Genomic DNA, 21872 nt, shown 5'->3' with positions numbered 1-21872 from the left:
CAGCAAACAGGGCAACTTTGTCTACTCCACTGATGCTGAATTTTTGGGGCTCTGTTTTTATGTTGTAGGGTTAACAGTATTTTGTGAAATGGGGGGTACATATGGGATGCTAGTGAATATTTTCTCTTTTTTCTCAGTGTGGCAATTTGCTCTCTTATTTTGTGTACCTGAGTGTGTCTATTATAAACTATTTCAGCTACTGTATTTACTCGAATCTAAGCCGCACTCGAATCTAAGCTGCACCTGAAAAATGAGACTCTAAATCAAGGAAAAAAAAAAAAAAAAAAAAATTTAGCGAATCTAAGCCGCACCTGAAATTTGAGACTCGAAATTCAAAGGGAGAGAAAAGTTTTAGGGCGCACCTCCAAATTGAAACGAAGTTGGTCCATTGTAATATGAGATACAATTTAGGTCGAATGAATGACGATACAGCTACAGTAGTTTGGTTCTAGTCGTAAGGTTAGCAGTTAAGCTCTACCAGGTAGCCATTGCTATGCGTCAGGCGCTCCGTCCGTGTTTATACGGGTACCTTTCCTTTTTCACGTGCTTCGTCTGGTTTGAATAGATTGCTTGCTATTTGTTGTTACTTACACTGCTGATTTCTTTGATAATGATCAACAAGAACAAAATAATAGACTGCGTATAATAGATGTTCTGAATGAGAGTTTAGCGTAAATTTTTCTCCGTTTGAAAATCTTTGCAGACGCCTCTTGAGTATATTACATTCTGCACACAAATTAGACTCATCTTAGATTTAAGAATCTATTCAATTGCTGTGCTTCGTTTCTGACTATCACTATTAGGCATAAGAATAATACGAATGTAAACATGACACGATACGTATATTCTTCCACGTTTGCTGTTCTCTCACTATAGTTTCGTGGTTTATTAGGCAGACAGGATTTAAATGAGATATCAGCAATCACAAAAGAATACATGGAAAAATGTTTATGTTCGTATTATTCTTATGGTGAAGAGAATACAGCATGTGATTCACAATTCATAAAAGTTCCTATTAGCAACCATCTCTTCTCACAGGTAGGAAAAAATTCAGAACGTAGAATTGGCCGTATTGATAAACATCCCAAACAGTCTTGCCAGTCGGATTTTCGTAGTACATTGAATTGCTGCTATATTCGAAGATGAACAATACGGAATTTGTATTTACTTCGTTGGATAATGTATGAAAATGCAGTGGTCGAAACTCGGGGCAGAGAAAAAAGCTCGTCTTCGACTTTTTTTTTAATTTATTTACTGACGCTGAGGTTTTGGCGCCAGAATTTATCTTTGTGCCTGCAAAGCATGCCTGTGTAGCGCTACATATATTCGACGACAGAAGTTAGTTGTGGCGGCACCTACCAACATTTTTCAGAACTTTCACTTACTTTGCACTCGATTCTAAGCCGCAGGCAGTTTTCTGGATTACAAAAACCGGAAAAAGACTGAGGCTTAGATTCGAGTAAATACGGTACGTTGCCACTGTTCATTGAAACCCTTTTCTTTCTACCGATCAGACACGGATAAGGGTTGGTTAATAGAGAGCTTTGTACAAAACATGACTGTGTTGCCTACAGCAAAAACGTCTCTCCTTCATTAACAAATACTAACGCAATCAGTTGATAAATGATATGGGAGGACAGAATGCTACTCACCACACAGAAGGGGGCACTGAGTAGCAGACTGGCACAATGAAAAAGCATGCCACAAATATTTCAGCTTTCGGCAAAAACCCTTCTTCAGAAGTAGAAAACTCTTACACAGTCCAACAACAACAACAACAACAACAACAACAACAACTCACATTCAGAGCCTCTGTCACCTGGCACCACAGCTCGACAGACTGCCTCCACCGGGTGTCAGAAGCTGCGGGTGTGCGAGTTGTTCTCGTGTGGGAATGTGTACAAGTTCTCTACTTCTGAAGAAGGGTTTTGTCCAAAAGCTGAAGTATTTCTATTACGCTTTTTCATTGTGCCTGTGAGCCACTCAATGCCTCCTCAACTTGTTGCACACTTTTACTCAGCCCCCTCCGATTAGTAGAAGTCTGCCGTCTTCGTACCGCTCCACAATCTTTACGATTGTTGCAAACTTTGCTTAGTAGTAGTATTGTGTGCCACAGTAATATGTAAGCTGCTACTGCCGTCATTGTTGTTAACAGCAGGCAACTGTTGTGACATATTGTTGATCCACGTGTGGTGTGCATAGCGACAGTTAATATTACTTACGGAAATACGAGAAAAGGCTGCACCCGGTCCTTCTAGCGACTCGCCGTCAACATTGATGAGACTTTAATCCATTATGTGCTCATTTCTTTTACAAGCTGTAAGCTCGCTGGTCCGGGAGTGGGACACAGAGCTCGACTCGGCAGCCGATGTGCTACGAACTGATCGCAGGCTTCCGCTCCTAGCATCCTCCATTCAGGGGTCAAGTAGAAGTGTGCAATTAGTATGTGGTGTGTACCAATCTATCCTTTCCACTTCACTGCTTTCTCATCCTGGACTTTCCACTGTTTTGAAATTAATCAGTTCTTCATTCCTAAATAAACGGATTACCATTTACTGCTCTTATTGAGTTAGTAGCTAACATTTCCTAACAATAGCTAGGCCCAACCGTGCTGCTCTTCACAGTTAAATTCAGTTCCCCTTGCACAAGGAAGATTGTCATTGCAGCATCATCTTTCTGAATTAAACTATCACACTATAAAGGTCCACAGTAGCCCTAATAATTGTTCATATAATAATTCAACCTGCCGATGGATGATACTAACTAAGAAAAGTGATAAAATTTGCCCGCCGATTTTGTATGTAACTAGGTGCAGCACTCTCTATGAATAAACCAATTAATTCATTATGTTTCCCACGAGTTTGATGGAAAACTTCAATCTCATATTTTTATCGATATCTACAAATGTTCAACCCTCCTCTCTCTCTCTCTCTCTCTCTCTCTCTCTCTCTCTCTCTAGACAGCTGACAGGGTGTTCTGTGCATGATTCATCACACAGAAGAGGTGGCTACAACTGGAGCTTTCTGCCGAACCCGGCAGACGACACTCCTGTCACTGCTGTTGGCAGAGAGAGGGGCCACAAAGTAAGCCGGCTAAGAGAAGGCCACCAGCTAGACAACGAAGCTCCTGAAAGATGAGTTTCACCGTTGTGCTTGTAGGCTACTGGGTGCCGGTAGGTTGGGGTGCCACCACAGTGTGCATTCAGAGTCAGAAAAAATTATTTCGAGACCACAAAACACGTGCAATCCAAAATATTGTAGTTACAAATTTGGCACGAATGCAAATGAAAGATAATAACAAGAAGAGAAATTGTGCCTAATTCCCTCTTGGTAGACATCACAGTTCTTGAGATATTGTAGATTAAGATTTGAAAATACCGATTGCCATAAGAAACTAGTAACTTCATACCACATTAATCAATTTTAAAGAACCAAGTGTCCACAGGCAATGCACTAACATCTGTGTCAAAATACAGTTTTGTAATTTTTGTTAATTTAACATTTTGAATTATGAGCCACAATGTTAACTTCAAAAAGTCATACTATTTTAATGCAAAATAAGTTATAAATCAATGAACGTAAAAGCAGTAGAGGCAGCAGTTATGTGTAGTCCTGTAAATTCTATTATGTTTAACAATAAATAAACGCAAATAAGGTTAAGCTCACTATCTCAGCAACTGACACGTACTTAATGAGGACCCTAGCAAAAAACCATTGACTCCACAGGAAAGCTGGTGAAATTCTATTCATATAACATACATGTAGTCAGTACAGGATGCACGACACCTTAGTGGAACCTAAGTTTGAGAATTTTGCAATGACAGATCATATCTATTTAAGGGCTGCAGTCACGTCGTGCGAGGACAGTTCGCTTTAAAAGTCGGTGAAGCCTGACACACAGTTGAACGAGCAGCGTGGCAATCACGGTTTCGTGCGACAAAATGGATAAAACTATGAAATTTTTTTTTGGTGCCCGCTCTGTGGACACACAGGAGTTCTGGAAACTTGGACGAGTTCCGACACTTAGTTCGTGCACTAATTTTGAGCTGTTGCACATTTTGACTTGCAAATATACCGAGATGACAAAAGTCGTGCAATAGTGACATGCACAATTACAGATGGCTCTAGTATCGCGCATACAAGGTATAAAAGGGCAGTGCACTGGAGGAGGTGTCATTTGTATTCGGGTGATTCACGTGTTTCCGACGTCATTATGCCTGCACTACTGGAATTCACAAATTTTGAATGACATTCCATTTCGGAAAACGTTACGGAACTCAATATTCCGAGACCCACAGTGTTCGGTGTGTGTCGAGAAAACAAATTCTTGGCACTAACTCTCACCACGAAGGACGCAGTGGCCAAAGGCCCCAACTTAATGACTGACAGTATCGGCATTTGTGTAGTTTTGTCAGCACTTCGTGAAATAACCTCAGAAATCAATGTGGGACGTACAACGAATGTATCCATTAGGACAGTACTGCGAAATTTGGTGTTAAAGGGTTACGGCAGCATTAAAATAGTATGACTTTTTGAGGTTAACATTGTGGCTCAATTCAAAATGTATTAAATTAACAAAAATTACAAAACTGTATTTTGACAGAGCTGTTAGTGCATTGCATGTGGACACTTGGTTCTTTAAAATTGATTAATGTGGTACGAAGTTACTAATTTCTTAAGTCAATAGGTATTTTCAAATCTTAATCCACAATATGTCAAGAACTATGATGTCTACCAAGAGGGAATTACGCACAATTTCTCTTCTTGTTATTATCTTTCATTTGCATTTGTGCCAAATTTGTAACTACAAATTTTTGGATTGCACACGTTTTGTGGTCTCAAAATGATTTTTTCTGACTGAATGCACACTGTGGTGGCACCCCAACCCAGCGGCACCCAGTAGCCTACAAGCACAACGGTGAAACTCATCTTTCAGGAGCTTCGTTGTCTAACTGGTGGCCTTCTCTTAGCTGGCTTACTTTGTGGCCTCTCTCTCTGCTAACAGCAGTGACAGGAGTGTCGTCTGCCGGGTTCGGCAGAAGGCTCCAGTTGTAGCCACCTCTTCTGTGTGATGAATCGTGCACAGAACACCCTGTCACCTGTCGAGAGAGAGAGAGAGAGAGAGAGAGAGAGAGAGAGAGAGAGAGAGAGAGAGTGTGTGTGTGTGTGTGTGTGTGTGTGTGTGTGTGTGTGTGTGTGTGCGCGTGTGTGTGCGTGTGCGTGTGGGGGGGGGGGGGGGGGGGGGGGGGGGGGGATTTTAACATTTGTAGGTGTCGATAAAAATATGAGATTTGAAGTTCTCCATCAAACTCTTGGGCAACATAATGAATTAATCGGTTTATTCATAGCGAATGCTACACCTAGTTACACACAAAATGGGCAGGCAAATCGTATCACCTTTCTAGTTAGTATCGTCTATTGGCAGGTCGAATTATGGTACGAACAATTATTAGGGCTGCTGTGAACTTTTACAGTGTGCCTCTGCTAACTGCACGACAATGCCTGTAGTAGCTCTCGTGGACTCGTGACCATTTTGAACGGACCCCGGATGACCGGGAAAACAGTGGCCCGGTCGGACGAGTCCCGGTAGGGTTCGAGTGTGGCGCAGACCCCACAAAGCTACGGACCCGAGTTGTCGACGAGGCACTGTGCGAGCCGGTGGTGGTCAGTAATGGTGGGGGCCGTGTTTACACGGAATGGACTCGGCCCCTCCAGTCCGACTGAACCGTTCACCGACTGCAAATCGTACATTCAGTCATTCGTGGACTTCGTGTTCCGAAACAATGGGGAAATTTTTACGGATGACAGTGCACCGTGTCACCCGGCCAAAAGCATTCGCGATCGGCTCCGAGAACATTCTGGAGAATTCGAGTGAACGATCTGACTCCCCAGATTGCCCGACATTAATCCTGTCGAACATTTACGGAAGGTAATCGAGAAGTGAGTTCGTGAATCCTGCACTGGCGACACGGGCTTTTGTAGAGGCAGCACGGCTCACTATTTCTGCAGGAGTCTTCCAACGACTTGTCGAGCCCGTACCACGTGGCGTTGCCGCACTGAGCCGGGCAAAAGTAAGTCTGATACGATAGCGGGAGGTATCCCACAAATGTTGTTACCTCAGTGTATTTCAATAGCTAGCTTGATGCACTTTAAATTTTGAACAGATGCTCCTGGACTTATAAAATTTTACAACAGTTACCTTTGTGAATATTACATTTAAATACAATGTCTCAAAACTTGTGAATGCTTCCACAATTACACATACGAATTTTAGCACTAAACAGTAATGTGGGGAATCACACTTAATGCTTTCATAATAACAAGTAGCTATCTGTCGTGCTGCTTTCACAAATAGGTTTAATGAACAGTTTACACTTGAAGGTAAACCATCTGGTGTATACAATTTTTTTATTTATGTAACTGCCCGTACTAGTGCTGCAATTAATAATTATTAAAAATGTAACAGGATTATTTATTGGGTAATGGGACAAGTATGTGACCGTACCCTAAGACACCGAGTAGCCAACACCAAGTTTTGAACAGAGCCAAATATGTCGTATAGGGTAGCACTTGGACATTGTCGAACAAAAAAGCAGACAGCACCTCCTGCCGAAAAAAGCGTGCCGAGCTCCAAATCTTGCAGAGAATCGGCAGCGTACAAGAGATACGACTGACACTGTCCTAGTAGCGACCCTTGCACACTTTTGGTCAGACTGGAGGTGTTACACACCTTACGGAAGTGTCCGTTTAAATAAGCCACTGCTTTTTGTTTTCAGATGAACTTTCCACGTGCAAATGGAATGAGAACTTCGTAGGATTATTGCTGAAGGGAGAGACGTAGCAAGATGGATTTTTGGGCTATCGAGCAAATCATCTTGAGACTTAATGTAACAAAGAGCTGCAGTGTTTTCATTTAAACAAATTTATTATCAGAGATGCTGCATAATGATGTAAGGTTAAATTTCTTCATGCATTAAGTTTTTTATTAGTTTGCAGATGGTTGAAACACCCAAGTAAGAATGGCATATAACTCTACCAACAAATCCAATTGTTTCATTTCATTTCATAGTTAATGTTTAGTGTATAGTTTAGTTTAGTTTAGTTGTCATGTTCCGTAGATCATTTTCATGATTATATTATTGATATGATGTGGAACAAGTCAGATTACAAGATCTACACACACACACACACACACACACACACACACACACACACACACACACACACACACAAATAGTGCTATTCTGAAACAGAAACTTGTTCATGGAATAGAAGGATCTGTCCAAAAGAAATGATTTTAAGCTAGATTTGAAACTTGATCTGCTACCTGCCAGACACTTTATGTTGTTGGGAAAATGATCGAAGATTTCTGTTGCTGAATAATGTACTCCTTTCTGAGCAACTGACTGCTTCAATAACGGATAGGAAAGGTCATTTTTCCCTTTAGTGTTGTACATCTGAACACCACTCTTCTTTGCGAATTGAGATGGACTATTTAAAACAAATTTCGTTATGTACTCTGATGGTGCAGTTAAAATACCTAACTCCTTGAATAGGTGCCTACATGACGTCCTTGGGTGAGTACCACTAATTATTCTCACTGCTCTCTTTTCTGCAATCAATACTTTATGTCTAAGTGGCGGGTTACCCCAGAAAACTATTCTGTAAGGCATTATCGAGTGGAAATATGCAAAGTACGTTAGGAGGCTGGTCTGCTTATTACCAACACTAGCGATGATACGAAGAGCAAAAGAAGCCGGATTTAACTATTTGGGAAGCTCAGTAATATGCTTCTTCCAGTTCAAAGTAAACAAAGCATCAAAATAACATAAAAAAAGCATAAAATAAATTCTAATGTAATTGGAACAGTATAGTCGATTTTTTAGCCCTCCGCGTTTTATAGCTGTTTACGAGAAATTTCAAACACAAATACTTGGTATAATATGCGCATCAAATAACATTTGTTGCATTTTTTGCTGAAAGTTCACAACCCAAGTACCATGATCTGTGCATGACTTATATAACACTTACACTGTAGTTGAGGTAAATGTGTGTGGGAATTTAGCTATTAAGCAAAAATACTGTCAATTTTTCATTCTCGGATGACATCTGTATTGTTCAATGCGCAGCCATTAGGCCTACACCAATTATAAACAGTGTTCAATAAATAGTGCAACACTTCCTTTTTTTTTCAGCTGATTTCGAATGAAAACGTGTGGAATTTGTTGTGGGACATCACGGAACATTCCCACTTCAGTCCCTTTAGTTCCACGAATTCCAATAGGTGGTGGCACTATACGCAATTTTCAAAATGGTGTGTAACGGAGGAGCGTTGTAAGCAGAGAGCTATCACTGAGTTTCTTTCAGAGGAAAACTAGATATTCATAAGTATTTGAGGAGAGTTTACCAAGATCTGGCACCGAACAACAGGACAACGAGTCACTGGGCGAGGCATCTCGTCATCGCAATGAGGGCGCACAAACCTGTCGGACCTCTCGCGTGCCGGCCAGCAGCACACAGCTGGGACTCCCACAGCGTCGGAAGGCACCGACACAAAAAATTGAAACGAACCTCTCCTCCTCCACGCAATGCGAGGCTTCAAACAAGTCTGGGCACCCGAGAGCAGCTCACAAAACTTAACTACGCCGTCCTTTCTCCTCCGCCCTACAGCCCGGATCTCGCACCTCCCAACTTCGGTACATTCGGTCCGACGAAGGATACACTTCGCAGGAAGCAGTAAGTGGACGACGGGAAGGTTACCGACGCAAGAAGGTGTCGGCTCCGATGTAGACCACTAGAGTGATACCGTGCAGGCATACGGGCCCTGCCAGTAGGGTGGCATAGAGCTGTCACACTGAATGGAGGGTACGTCGAAAAATAAGGTTTCCTAGTTAAAAGAGTGGGAAACAATACGCTGTACCATCCCGAATGAAACGAATCCACTTTCAGAAAAAAGTGTCGCATTACTCGCCGAATGCCCCTCATACGTATAGCACAATTCTTTGTTTCAGAAAAATTGCTTGTCAAAAGTACAATGTTACTATGCACACAGTGCATACACTAAAGTCACAGCAGGCCTCCCAATATCGTGTCAGACCTCGTTTTGCCCGGCACAGTGCAGCAACTCGACGTGCCGCGGACCGAACGAGTCGTCCTAAGTCCCCTGTGCCGCCTCTACAGTCGTTCGTAATTGCGAAGGTGTTGCCGGTGCAGAAGTTCGAGCAACCGACCTCTCGATTACGTCCCGTAAGTGTTCGACGGGTTGCCAAATCGTTCGTTCGACTTGTCCAGAATGTCCTGCAAACCGATAGCAAACTGTGGCCCTGTGACGAGATGCATTGTCAACCTTAAAAATTCTATCACCGTTTGGGAAGACGAAGTCCACGAACTGCCGCAAACGGTCTCCGAGTAGCCGAACAGGCCGTAGGATCCAGTCCATTTCATTTAAGTACAGTCCATAGCATTATGGAACCACCACGAGCTCGATTAGATTAGATTAGTACTTGTTCCATAGATCACGAATACGACACTTCGTAATGGTGTGGAACGTGTCAGGTTAATAAAACGTGTCTATACAAGATATTGCATTAGACAAAAATTACATGACACTCAATATTAATTATTTTTTTGTTAGGTGGGGAAATTACCCACTTACTATATCCAAAAATTCATCTAATGAGTAGAAGGAGTTGACATTAAGAAATTCTTTTAATTTCCTTTTAAATGCTATATGGCTATCTGTCAGACTTTTGATGCTATTAGGTAAGTGACCAAAGACTTTTGTGGCAGCATAATTTACCCTCTTCTGAGCCAAAGTTAGATTTAACCTTGAGTAGTGAAGATCATCCTTTCTCCTAGTGTTGTAGCCCTGTACACTGCTATTACTTTTGAATTTGTTCGGATTGTTAATAACAAATTTCATAAGTGAACATATATTTTGTGAGGCCACAGTGAAGATCTGTAGCTCTTTAAGAAAGTGTCTGCAGGATGATCTTGGATGAGCTCCAGCAATTATTCTGATTACGCGGTTTTGTGCAATGAACACTATTTTAGTCAATGATGAGTTACCCCAGAATATGACGCCATACGAAAGCAGAGAATGAAAATAGGCATGTTAAGCTAATGTACTGAGATGTATATTGCCAAAATTTGCAATCACCCTAATAGCATAAGTCTGATAAAGTGACAATCTTCCTGTCATGTAGAGTCCAACCGATATTGTGACAAGCCCAGGACAGTCACTGCAGGCAATGTCGTACTGTTAGCAAAGGACCCGCGTCGGTCGTCTGCTGCCACAGCCCACGAGCACCACATTTTGTCAGACATGAAACGGATACATTTGTCGTATTAAATAGTGTTGCTCATCTGTTAGCACTGACAACTTTACACAAACAACACACTGTCTGTCATTAAGTGAATGTCGTCAGCCGCTGCATTGTCCATTGTGAGAGGCCCGAAAATTGATATTCTCGTCACACTCTTGACACTGTCGAACTCTGAGTGTTGAACTCCAAAGCCAATACTGAAATGAAATGCCCCGTGCATCTAGCTCCAACTACCATTTCACATTCAAAGTCTGTTCATTCGTGTCACGTAGCCATAATCACATCAGAAACCTTTTAACACGAATCAACCGAGTACAAATGACAGCGCTGACAATGCACTGTCCTTTTATGCCTCACTCATGCGATACTGACACCGTCGCTATGCCGTGGACTTCTGTCACTTCGGCGTAATATACTCAGATTCTGCTCGAGTAACCACTAACGTAAGAAACCGTGTACGAGAAAAACTTTTAGTGCCCGGTGCCTCGAACACTGCTGCTGGGGAAACATTGTGACAATACAGGATTTTTAGTATCAGCTCACGCAGAGACGACACGTGCAACTGACCGCCTGAACTTACTCATTGTAAGTATAATATAACACAGACAGTGCTTATATAAATGATGTTAATTTTTGCTTTGTGTGTATATGTTGTTTCTTATGTTTCATGGAATCTTCCACATGGACAAAATGCTGAAGTCGTCGGATGTAGATGTTAGAAAGCTGACAGTTGTGTGCAGGTAGAGGATGCCGAAAGCTTCCCTTAGCAATGCAAAAACAGACATAATGTCTTATGGGATAACAGCAATCCGTGATTTTATAATGTTACTTAAAATCCGTCTTGATTGCAAAGTTTTTATTCATATGACCAGTTTTGGTTCATTCAGAACCTTCTTCAGATCTGATATTTCAGTTACAGGAGTAACCCATCCAAATCCAGCAACTTTCACATGCTACGTCACATGTACATGAGAACAAGAGGACCAGCAAACAATGAGAAAAAAGGACATCCTACAAGAAAATTAAGAAGTATTCCAGACACAGCCACGAAGGCTATATTATAATAAATACTACGTTTCTAACAGAATTAAGAGGTAAATTTCAACTTATTTCTGATGCTATTTCCTTACAGTCGCTTTTTGTAGTGTTGCCGATCCGGTCTGCCATTCACGGTCAAATTACAGCACTATCTCAATCAGTAATACGAAGTCCACCTTATGTGTAACTTATTCCATCAAAATTCAAAACCCAATCAGATTTTCTATTTTCTATTTTCACGGCAGAACCCCGAGGAAAGGAAACACTACACTGGTTCAGTTTTTCCAGCACATCCATGTGTCACTTTTTCACAGGTCAAATGAACCTGTGACTGTACTGCCCTTCTCTGTACATGTTCAATATCCTGTTGGTCCTATTTGGTAGAGGTCCCACACACTTTAGCAATATTCTAGGACGGGTGGTCATACAAGTGATTTGTAAGCAATCTCCTTCATTGACCAATTGCATTTCCCCAGTATTCTACCAACGAACTCAAGTCTGCCACCTGCTTCACCTACGACTGAACCTATCATGATCGTTCTACGTTATATCCCTAAAAATGTTACACCCAGCAATTTGTACAAGTTTACAGAGTGAAATTGTAATTCACTGATACTGTAGTCATGTTATACTTTTTTTTCCAATTGCACTGTTGTACATTTGAAAATTAAAGCAAGTTGCCAATCTTTGTTCCACTTTGAATATTTTACCGAATATTTGTTAATCTTTAAGATACAGGTGTGAAAATTACCGAACTATCAGTTTAATACGTCATAGCTGCAAAATAATAACACGCATTCTTTACAGACAAATGGAAAAACTGGTAGAAGCTGACCTCGGGGAAGACCAGTTTGGATTCCGTAGAAATGTTGGAACACGTGAGGCAATACTGACCCTATGACTTATCTTAGAAGATAGATTAAGGAAAGGCAAATCTATGTTTCTAGCACTTTTAGACTTAGAGGAAGTTTTTGACAATGTTGACTGGAATACTCGCTTCCAAATACTAAAGGTGTCAGGGGCCAAATACAGGGAGCAGAAGGCTATTTACAATTTGTACAGAAACAAGATGGCAGTTATAAGAGTTGAAGGGCACGAAAGGGATGCAGTGGTTGCGAAAGGAGTGAAACAGGGTTGTAGTCTATCCCCGATGTTATTCAATCTATGTATTGAGCAAGCAGTAAAGGAAACAAAAGAAAATTTGGAGTAGGAATTAAAATCCATGGAGAAGAAATAAAAACTTTGAAGTTTGCCGATGACATTTTAATTCAGTCAGAGGCGGCAAAGAATCTGAAAGAGCAGTTGAACAGTGTCTTGAAAGGAGGATATAAGATGAACATCAAAAAAAGCAAAACGAAGATAATGGAATGTAGTCAAATTAAATCAGGTAATGCAGAAAGAATTAGATTAGGAAATGAAACACTTAACCTAATGTAGACTAGCAATGGCAAGGAAAGCATTTCTGGAGAAGAATTTGTTAACATCAAGTACAGATTTAAGTGTTAGGTAGTCTTTTCTGTAAGTATTTGTATGGAGTGTAGCCATGTATGGAGGTGAAACATGGACAATAAACAGTGTATACAAGATGAGAATAGAAGCTTTCAAAATGTGGTACTATGGACAAAGGCTGAAAATTAGATGGGTAGATCACATTACTAGTGAGAAGGTACTGAACAGAACTGGGGAGAGGAGAAATTTGTGGCACAACTTGAGTAGAAGAAGGGATCGGTTGGTAGGATATGTTATGAGGCATCAAGGGATCACCAATTTAGTATTGGAGGGCAGCGTGGATGGTAAAAATCGTAGAGGGAGACCAAGAGATGAATACACTAAGCAGATTCAGAAGGATGTAGGCTGCAGTAGGTACTGGGAGATGAAGAAGCTTGCACAGGATAGAGTAGCATGGAGAGCTGCATCAAACCAGTCTCAGGACTAAAGACCACAACAGCAACAAAACGATGAAACTTCATTATATAAGTGGCAGTCAAATGCAAATGGAAGATCAGGAATGAAATGCTCAGATTAAAAAGGGAGTAAGACAGGGATGCAGTCTTTCTCCACTACTGGTCAGTCTACACACTGGAGCAGTAATCAGTAATCACGGGAATAAAAGATACATCACTGATAAGAAGTGCTGATGACACTGCTATCCTCAGTGAAAATGAAGAAGAATTACATGACATACTGAATGGAAAGAACATTTTGCTGGGCACAGAACACTGATCGAGAGTAAACTGAAGGAATACTACAGTAATGAGCAGCAGAAATGAGCCCTGTCAAAATTGGGAACCACGATGTAGAAGTAGTAAAGGAATTCTGCTAGCTCAGAAGCAAAACAACACACGACAGGCATAAAAAGCAAGCTAGCACAGCCGAAGACGGGATTCGTGGCCAAAACAAACCTACCGACATCAAAAATTGGCCTCAATCTGAGAAATAAATTTCTGAGAACGTACATTTGTCACACAGCATTGTACAGAACTGAAGTGCAGACTCTACGAAAACCAGACAGAAGACAATCTAGGCATTTCAGCCGTGGTGCTATAGAAGGATGTCAACACACTGCTGTACAGACATGTAGCACATGGCATCTCACCAATGTAGGGTCCCCCTGAATAGGTCAGGCGTGCACTACACGCCGGAAGCGGCTACAAGGGTAGCGGAGTACGTGTGGAGTGCACATGGGGGTTTTTTAGGTTAGAGAATCCCCTCCCTAGGCCCGACAAGACGCCTCCTGAGACGCGGCAAGATAGGAGTAGGCAAAATGCAACAGGGAATAACAATATTAATGTGCTAATAGTAAACTGCAGGAGCGTCTATAGAAAGGTCCCAGAACTGCTCTCATTAATAAACGATCACAACGCCCATATAGTACTAGGGACAGAAAGTTGGCTGAAACCAGACGTAAACAGTAACGAAATCCTAAACTCAGATTGGAATGTATACCGCAGAGACAGGCTGAACAGTGAAGGGGAAGGCGTGTTTATAGCGATGAGAAGTGCAATAGTATCGAAGGAAATTGACTGAGATCCGAAAAATGAAATGATTTGGGTGAAGGTCGCGGTTAAAGCAGGCTCAGACATGGTAATTGGATGTCTCTATAGGCCCCCTGGCTCAGCAGCTGTTGTGGCTGAGCACCTGAAGGATAATTTGGAAAATATTTCGAGTAGATTTCCCCACCATGTTATAGTTCTGGGTGGAGATTTTAATTTGCCGGATATAGACTGGGAGACTCAGACGTTCATAACGGGTGGCAGGGACAAAGAATACAGTGAAATTTTTTTAAGTGCTTTATCTGAAAACTACCTTGAGCAGTTAAACAGAGAACAGACTCGTGGCGATAACATATTAGACCTTCTGGTGACAAACAGACCCGAACTATTTGAAAAAGTTAACGCAGAACAGGGAATCAGCGATCATAAAGCGGTTACGGCATCGATGATTTCAGCCGTAAATAGGAATATTAAAAAGGGTAGTAAGATTTTTCTGTTTAGAAAAAGTGACAAAAATTATCTGGGAGTACGCATTAGGAGTGATTTAAAATGGAATGATCATATAATGTTGATTGTCGGTAAAGCAGATGCCAGACTGAGATTCATTGGAAGAATCCTAAGGAAATGCAATCCGAAAACAAAGGAAGTAGGTTACAGTACGCTTGTTCGCCCACTGCTTGAATACTGCTCAGCAGTGTGGGATCCGTACCAGATAGGGTTGATAGAAGAGATAGAGAAGATCCAACGGAGAGCAGCGCGCTTCGTTACAGGATCATTTAGTAATCGCGAAAGCGTTACGGAGATGATAGATAAACTCCAGTGGAAGACTCTGCAGGAGAGACGCTCAGTAGCTCGGTACGGGCTTTTGTCAAAGTTTCGAGAACATACCTTCACCGAAGAGTCAAGCAGTATACTGCTCCCTCCTACTTATATCTCGCGAATAGACCATGAGGATAAAATCAGAGAGATTAGAGCCCACACAGAGGCATACCGACAATCCTTCTTTCCACGAACAATACGAGACTGGAATAGAAGGGAGAACCGATAGAGGTACTGAAGATACCCTCCGCCACACACCGTCAGGTGGCTTGCGGAGTATGGAGAAAAAAAAAAAAAAAAAAAAAAGTTATGATACTGAAGTGTGTGTGTTGTCGTGATCTCTCACCTCTGTTTCTCGGGCATAAGCAAGACGGTGGTGGGATCCTAGCCAATTTTAATTGCTTTGTCGAGATATATGGGGTCATTATAATTAAAGTTAAACTTTCAAAATGCTGTAGAAATAACAACACTGGTGAGAGTGACATCAAATTGCAATGGAATATTATCAGAGAAGACATAAGAAGAAAAAAAACGGTGTGAAAATTGATCAATAGATGGTGCCGTGTTTGTCAGAATACGTAAATGAAAACACCTGTCATGCGCAAGACCCACTGAAGTTGGTATAAACACATCAGGCACACAGCTTTTCCACCTTTCACGTCTACCATGTTCGCCATCACTGTCTCAATACAGGATCGCACTCTGCTCGTAAAGATGTATTACAAGAGTGATGACTCTGCACATGTCGCTCTGCAGAAGGTCCGGAAACTGAAGGGTTTGAAAAAAAGGCATCTGTCTGATGACTGCGGTGGGTCTGGAGAAAATGACTGGGAAATTCGAAAATACGGATTCTCTTGGTGTGCAACCTGGTAGGAGGAGGAAACAAATTGATTCAATGTCAATGGTGAAGTGGACACAGCAATGCAGGAGGACACGAGCGGTGGTGTGCAAATGTGTTGTGCACGAAGAACTGCCCAAAGATTGGACAAACCCCTCGAGCACTGTGCGTAAAATCCTACAAAACATCTGTCTTCGTTACCCATTCAAAATTATCCACGTGCACGAGTTGCTTCCTGCTGACCTGCCAGCTAGAGGGACCTTTGCTTTAGAATTTCTTGCCCACATACAGGGCTATTACAAATGATTGAAGCGATTTCATAAATTCACTGTAGCTCCATTCATTAACATATGGTCACAACACACTACAGATACGTAGAAAAACTCAAAGTTTTGTTCGGCTGAAGCCGCACTTCAGGTTTCTGCCGCCAGAGCGCTCGAGAGCGCAGTGAGACAAAATGGCGACAGGAGCCGAGAAAGCGTATGTCGTGCCTGAAATGCACTCACATCAGTCAGTCATAACAGTGCAACGACACTTCAGGACGAAGTTCAACAAAGATCCACCAACTGCTAACTCCATTCGGCGACGGTATGCGCAGTTTAAAGCTTCTGGATGCCTCTGTAAGGGGAAATCAACGGGTCGGCCTGCAATGAGCGAAGAAACGGTTGAACCTCCACGCTCTCCCGACTTAACCCCATGCGATTTCTTTCTGTGGGGTTATGTGAAAGATTCAGTGTTTAAACCTCATCTACCGAGAAACGTGCCAGAACTGCGAGCTCGCATCAACGATGCTTTCGAACTCATTGATGGGGACATGCTGCGCCGAGTGTGGGAGGAACTCGATTATCGGCTTGATGTCTGCTGAATCACTAAAGGGGCACATATTTAACATTTGTGAATGCTTAAAAAAACTTTTCTAGTTTTTGTATGTGTGTGCAAAGCATTGTGAAAATATCTCATTGTAGAGCTGTGAAATCGCTTCAATCATTTGTAATAACCCTGTAGAAGTGGAAATGATTGGCTGTGGATGATTTTGTGGACAGACAAAGCCTACTTCCACCTGACAGGATATGTCAACACACAGAACTGTCGAATATGGGCAACGGAAAACCCACACGCAAATCAACCAGTACCACTTCATCCTGGAAAGATCACCGAGTGGTGCGGGTTTGCGGCGTCATTATCATAGGCCCACATTTTTTCAAAGAGACAGGTGCTTCCGATCCTGTTACCTGTACCATCACTGGTAAGCACTAAAAGTGTCTTTTGCGCAACCACGTCATTCCGTATAAGAAGTCTTCACAGGTTGTCAGCCAAGTAGCGTCATCGTCTCGTAGCAACATTTCGATGGAATGCGTCTCCGTCATCGTCAGGCGAAGATGGTGGAGGCGCATTCCATCGAAACGTTGCTACGAGACGACGATGCTACTCGGCTGACAAACCCGTGAAATATGCCGAGAAAGCGGCACTCACACGTCGTTCCAGCTCTCCAACAGAATGGATGTGTGGATGGGATCATTTTTATATAAGATTGCGCATCTCTGCACATTGCAAATCCAGTCGAGCAGCTGCTGAAGCACCATTTCAGAAATCCTAGAATTATCAGCCGCCATTTCCCTACAGCCTAAGGTACACATTGCACAACACATTCTGAACGTGACCCTGCAAACACTTCAATCAGTCGTGGAACATGCTGTCTATTGATTTCAACTTGTTGCAGAAAACGATGGACAACATATTGAAAATGTTTTGTGCCAGTCACACGGAAATTAATAATCCGGTTTGATTTTTGCTTCAGTACAAATAAAAACTGATCTGATGAAATATGACCTTGCTGTGGTGGATGGGCTTATGTAACTAAAACACACACACACACACACACACACACACACACACACACACACGTAGAAAAAGAGAGAGAGAGAGAGAGAGAGAAGTACAATTAGTTTGACGTCAAACGTACACCTTAGGCATTATTGTATGATCTACTTGTCTTTTGCAGTCTACCATTATTAAATTATGATGCTTACAGCACCATTTATTACTACATTTTGTAACTATTTATTTTTCTTCTTAAATACGTTTTCCGAATTCTCCGATAACATTCCATTGCAATTTGACGTCATCTGATCAGTGGTGTTATTTCTACGTGGTTTGAAGGAATTGTAATTGCCCTGTATATTCTCTCCTACAATAAATAAACATTTTGTCTAGCTTTTGACCGAATTTAAATCTACTCATTAAGAGGTATAATGTTACGTGAAAAGATTAACACAGGAAAACAAGTATTACAGCCAGAAACTGAGAGAGTGTCTTAAGGCAGCGTAACTGACAGTGTACAAGTACCTGGGCTTCACTCAGTCACTTCACTTCACACGAATATACCTGTCAGGTGATATTGAACATATACAGGCAAGGGCAGCACAAAGAGTTGTGTGTCTGTCTGACCCATGGGATAGTGTTACAGTAATACTGAAGACAATGAACTGCCAAACTTTTGAAGATAAGAGAAACTATTCTGGGAAATTCTTCTAAAAAGTTTCCACAATCGGCTTTAAATGATGACTCGATGAATATACTGCAATCCCCACATATCACTCACATAGGGTTAGTGAGGACAAGATTGGAATAATTACAGCACACACGCAGAGGCATTCAAACGATCGTGTTTCCTGTGGATCGTACGTAAATGGAAGGGGAAGAAGCCCTAATAACTGGTACAATGCGACGTACCCTCTGGCATGCACTTCACAGAGGTTTGCAGGGTACTGACGTAGATGTAGATTTAAAACTTCACAAAATTTCCAACCTTCCAAAATTTTTTCTGACTTGGATGCTTAAAGGCAAATATTTAACCACATTACCTCCTTTGTAAAGTAATGTTTGTAAAGATGTTTGAAGTAGTTTAATACGCGGGAGTTCAATTCTTCAGAGAATAATTCTGTCTTTGCACTCGTACCGAGGTCACCCGAGGGTGTCGTGCGTCTCGCACACTCGACAGACATCACATCTGCCAGAAGCGCACACAAAAATTCAAACTGCCAATAATGCTGACATCACAGAAAGGAAAGGAAAAGTAGATACCAATCAAAACTTTAAAAAAGAAGATCAAATATATTTAAAATGAACTAGTAGTAGTACAAATTAGGTCCTAGTGGAAGAAAATCAGTTTTAGTGTTAGAAAAGCACACAGGTTTCCTACAGTACTGTCATCTGTGTAGAATTGGTGTCGCACAATCGTTTCCCCTTCCAGTGCCGATTTAATTCGTGGCAGCAAAGTGGTGAGTGTGCGACAGTTGTACGGAATCGGTGCAGTAAGACAGTTTTACGTGTAGATGTGTCAGAATGCAGCTATCGTTTTACATCTTGTCAATGGCAGATGGTTTCAAAGGTGACAAACTGCTGCTGTAAATGAATACAGATTCATCTGTAAGTTCTAGGCAAATGAGAAGGGAACTGCACGCTACGGATATCTGAAGTCTGGCACCTCACAAAAGGCCGCTGCTCACAATGTCACACAAAGCTGCAAATACTAAGTGGGCTAAACAGCACGGAAACACCGGACAGTAGCTGGAAGGCAGGAGTGCGCACGGACGTGTCGTGTAGTCAGAGCCTTCATTTCACCTCTTCTTTTCGAAAGGTGCCAGCTGCGAACTGTACCGATGGCCGAGTCAGGCATTCAACTTACAGTGTCTGGTGATGGATTTCACACTGGACGTGGAACCTCACAAACATAATACATTGCCATGCCTAATGCACTGTAGGAAAAATGGTGCCATTCAAAACAGATTCCAGTCATATCGAAGTGGATAAATAAACAGCCCGTACGGTTTCCGAGGGAATCTTACACTATTCTGCGGCAAAATAGTGGCAAGTTCACGTAACGAAGGATGTGGGCAGCTACCACACGTCCTTCTCTCCGTATTAGGACTACAAATGTTCAATAACTTTGAGATCTGCTGACTAGTGGCCAGGGAAGATGGGTCAATTGATCTTCGTACTCACAAAAGCAGTCCCAGATGATGTGACCTGTGTGAACAGGGACCCTGTCATCTCGGTATCACCGTCGGGGAACGAACGTTGTACCTCGGGATGGACCTGATCGGACACAATGGTCACATCGTCCTCGGCAGTAATTTGATCTTGCAGAGTAATTGTGAGCCCCGTGGAATTCTACAATACGGATGACCAAATCATCACTGAACCCCCACTGTGTTTCATTGCATCACTGACAACACTGGTTCTGGAATTCCAGCTTGCCCTGGAGTTTTAAGTTTCTGGAGCTCCCTCCCAGTTGTTTCAGTGCCGGCTACATCGTGCGTGTGACATTTCGTTCTGCAGTGACTTCTGCAGCTGTTCTCTTTATTTTTCGTCACAGTCCTCTTCGGTGACTGTTCGTCACGATCACTCGACACTCACTTTTGTCCACATCCTGACATAACGGATGAAGTTTCTTCGATTTCCCTCTGTGTTGTACATATCTTCGATACAGTGCCTCTTGGCACACAGACCACTTTGTCTCCCTCTGTTACAGAAGCACCACCGTAAGAGCACCGACACTTCCCCAAGTCCGAATTCACTTAGCTCTAGAATACGCTCGTGACTACACACGACAGTCTTCCGACACACTGAACATATCGAGGGTATCGCACAGGTGTCGTTCGCGGTCACATACGACGACACAACCCGGAAGGTCTGATGACGTCTGTATTTGGGTGCAAGCACGTATTTCTTGTGGTTTTTTCCACGTTTTTGTCCAATCCCTGTACACGGTTACGCACAGACTGGCCTGCGTAAGCCCCTAATTTTAGTCTGATACAAAATGTCCGGACTATTTGCAACAGCAATCAAAATCCCAGTAATTTATTAATTCTGCAGGATGTTATCACTGACGGTGGCTTCAGCTGGATGCAGCACCCTGAAGTAACTTGTGGATTCTTGTCCTCACTGAATTGAGCCTGTTACAAGGTCAGAGGCACAGTTATGTTCTATTAGTCTGATGTCTGGGGATGACAATTTTCTGTCCCACATGCTCATTTACTGACACGCACGAGGAGCGGCAAGAAAAAGACACCAATCTGACAACATATAGGGAGTTAAGGAAAGAAAATGAGGGCAGAGATGGCAGTCATCACTGAAAATGACTGTAAAATATCCAGAATGAAATTTTGACCCCGCAGTGGAGTTCGGGCCAATTACGAAACTTCCCGACAGGTTAAAACTTTGCACCGGGCCGAGACTCGCACTCGGGATCTCCGCCTTTCGCGGGCAAGTGCTGTACCGACTGAGCTACCTGAGCACGACTCACAACCCGTCCTCACAGCTTTACTTCTGCCAGTACCTCGTCTGCTACCTTCCGAACTTCCAGTAGCGTGAGTCTAGCAAGTTTTGCAGGAGAGCTTCTGTGAAGTCCAGAAGGTAGGAGACGATGTACTGGCAGAAGTAAAGTTGTAGGGGCAGGTCGTGAGTCATGCTCTGGTAGCTCTCTCACTAGAGTGTGTGGTGTCACAAGGCTTGGGCCTGTCCCAATCGACCAAGACTTATATGAATAATTGTAAGAACAGTTATTATTATTATGTTCTTTAAGTTTGTTTTTGGGTTTTCAGAAATACTGTGGGATGAAAGTTTATTTATGTCGCAGATAACGTGGAAGACCTTGCCCGACGATCACCACGAAAGTTTGACATAGCGGCAAGTGGGCGAGGAATAAAACGAATGCCGCAAACTACCGCGAGCCGTGGAAGAGCCCGGGCCGCGAGGGCGTCGAGCTTCCTAGGTCATCGTCGGATGACGTCAAAGGAAGAGATATTCGTTTTCTCTTTGTAAACAGATCGATCGAGTATCGAAAGGTTCGTGTAAA

General features: G+C 42.4%; 1 protein-coding gene across 1 annotated transcript in view; it reads right to left on the bottom strand.

Moving 5' to 3' along the window:
- The window catches only part of LOC126108926 (zinc finger MYND domain-containing protein 11), a 217231-nt gene that overhangs the window by 108836 nt on the left and 86523 nt on the right, over window positions 1-21872 (bottom strand). The gene's annotated exons all lie outside the window — the stretch shown is intronic.

The sequence above is a fragment of the Schistocerca cancellata genome, chromosome 11 (genome assembly GCF_023864275.1).
Source record: "Schistocerca cancellata isolate TAMUIC-IGC-003103 chromosome 11, iqSchCanc2.1, whole genome shotgun sequence".
NCBI classification, from domain to species: domain Eukaryota; kingdom Metazoa; phylum Arthropoda; class Insecta; order Orthoptera; family Acrididae; genus Schistocerca; species Schistocerca cancellata.
The sequence above is the reverse complement of the archived record's forward strand: the minus strand, read 5'-3'. Positions and strand labels throughout refer to the sequence as shown.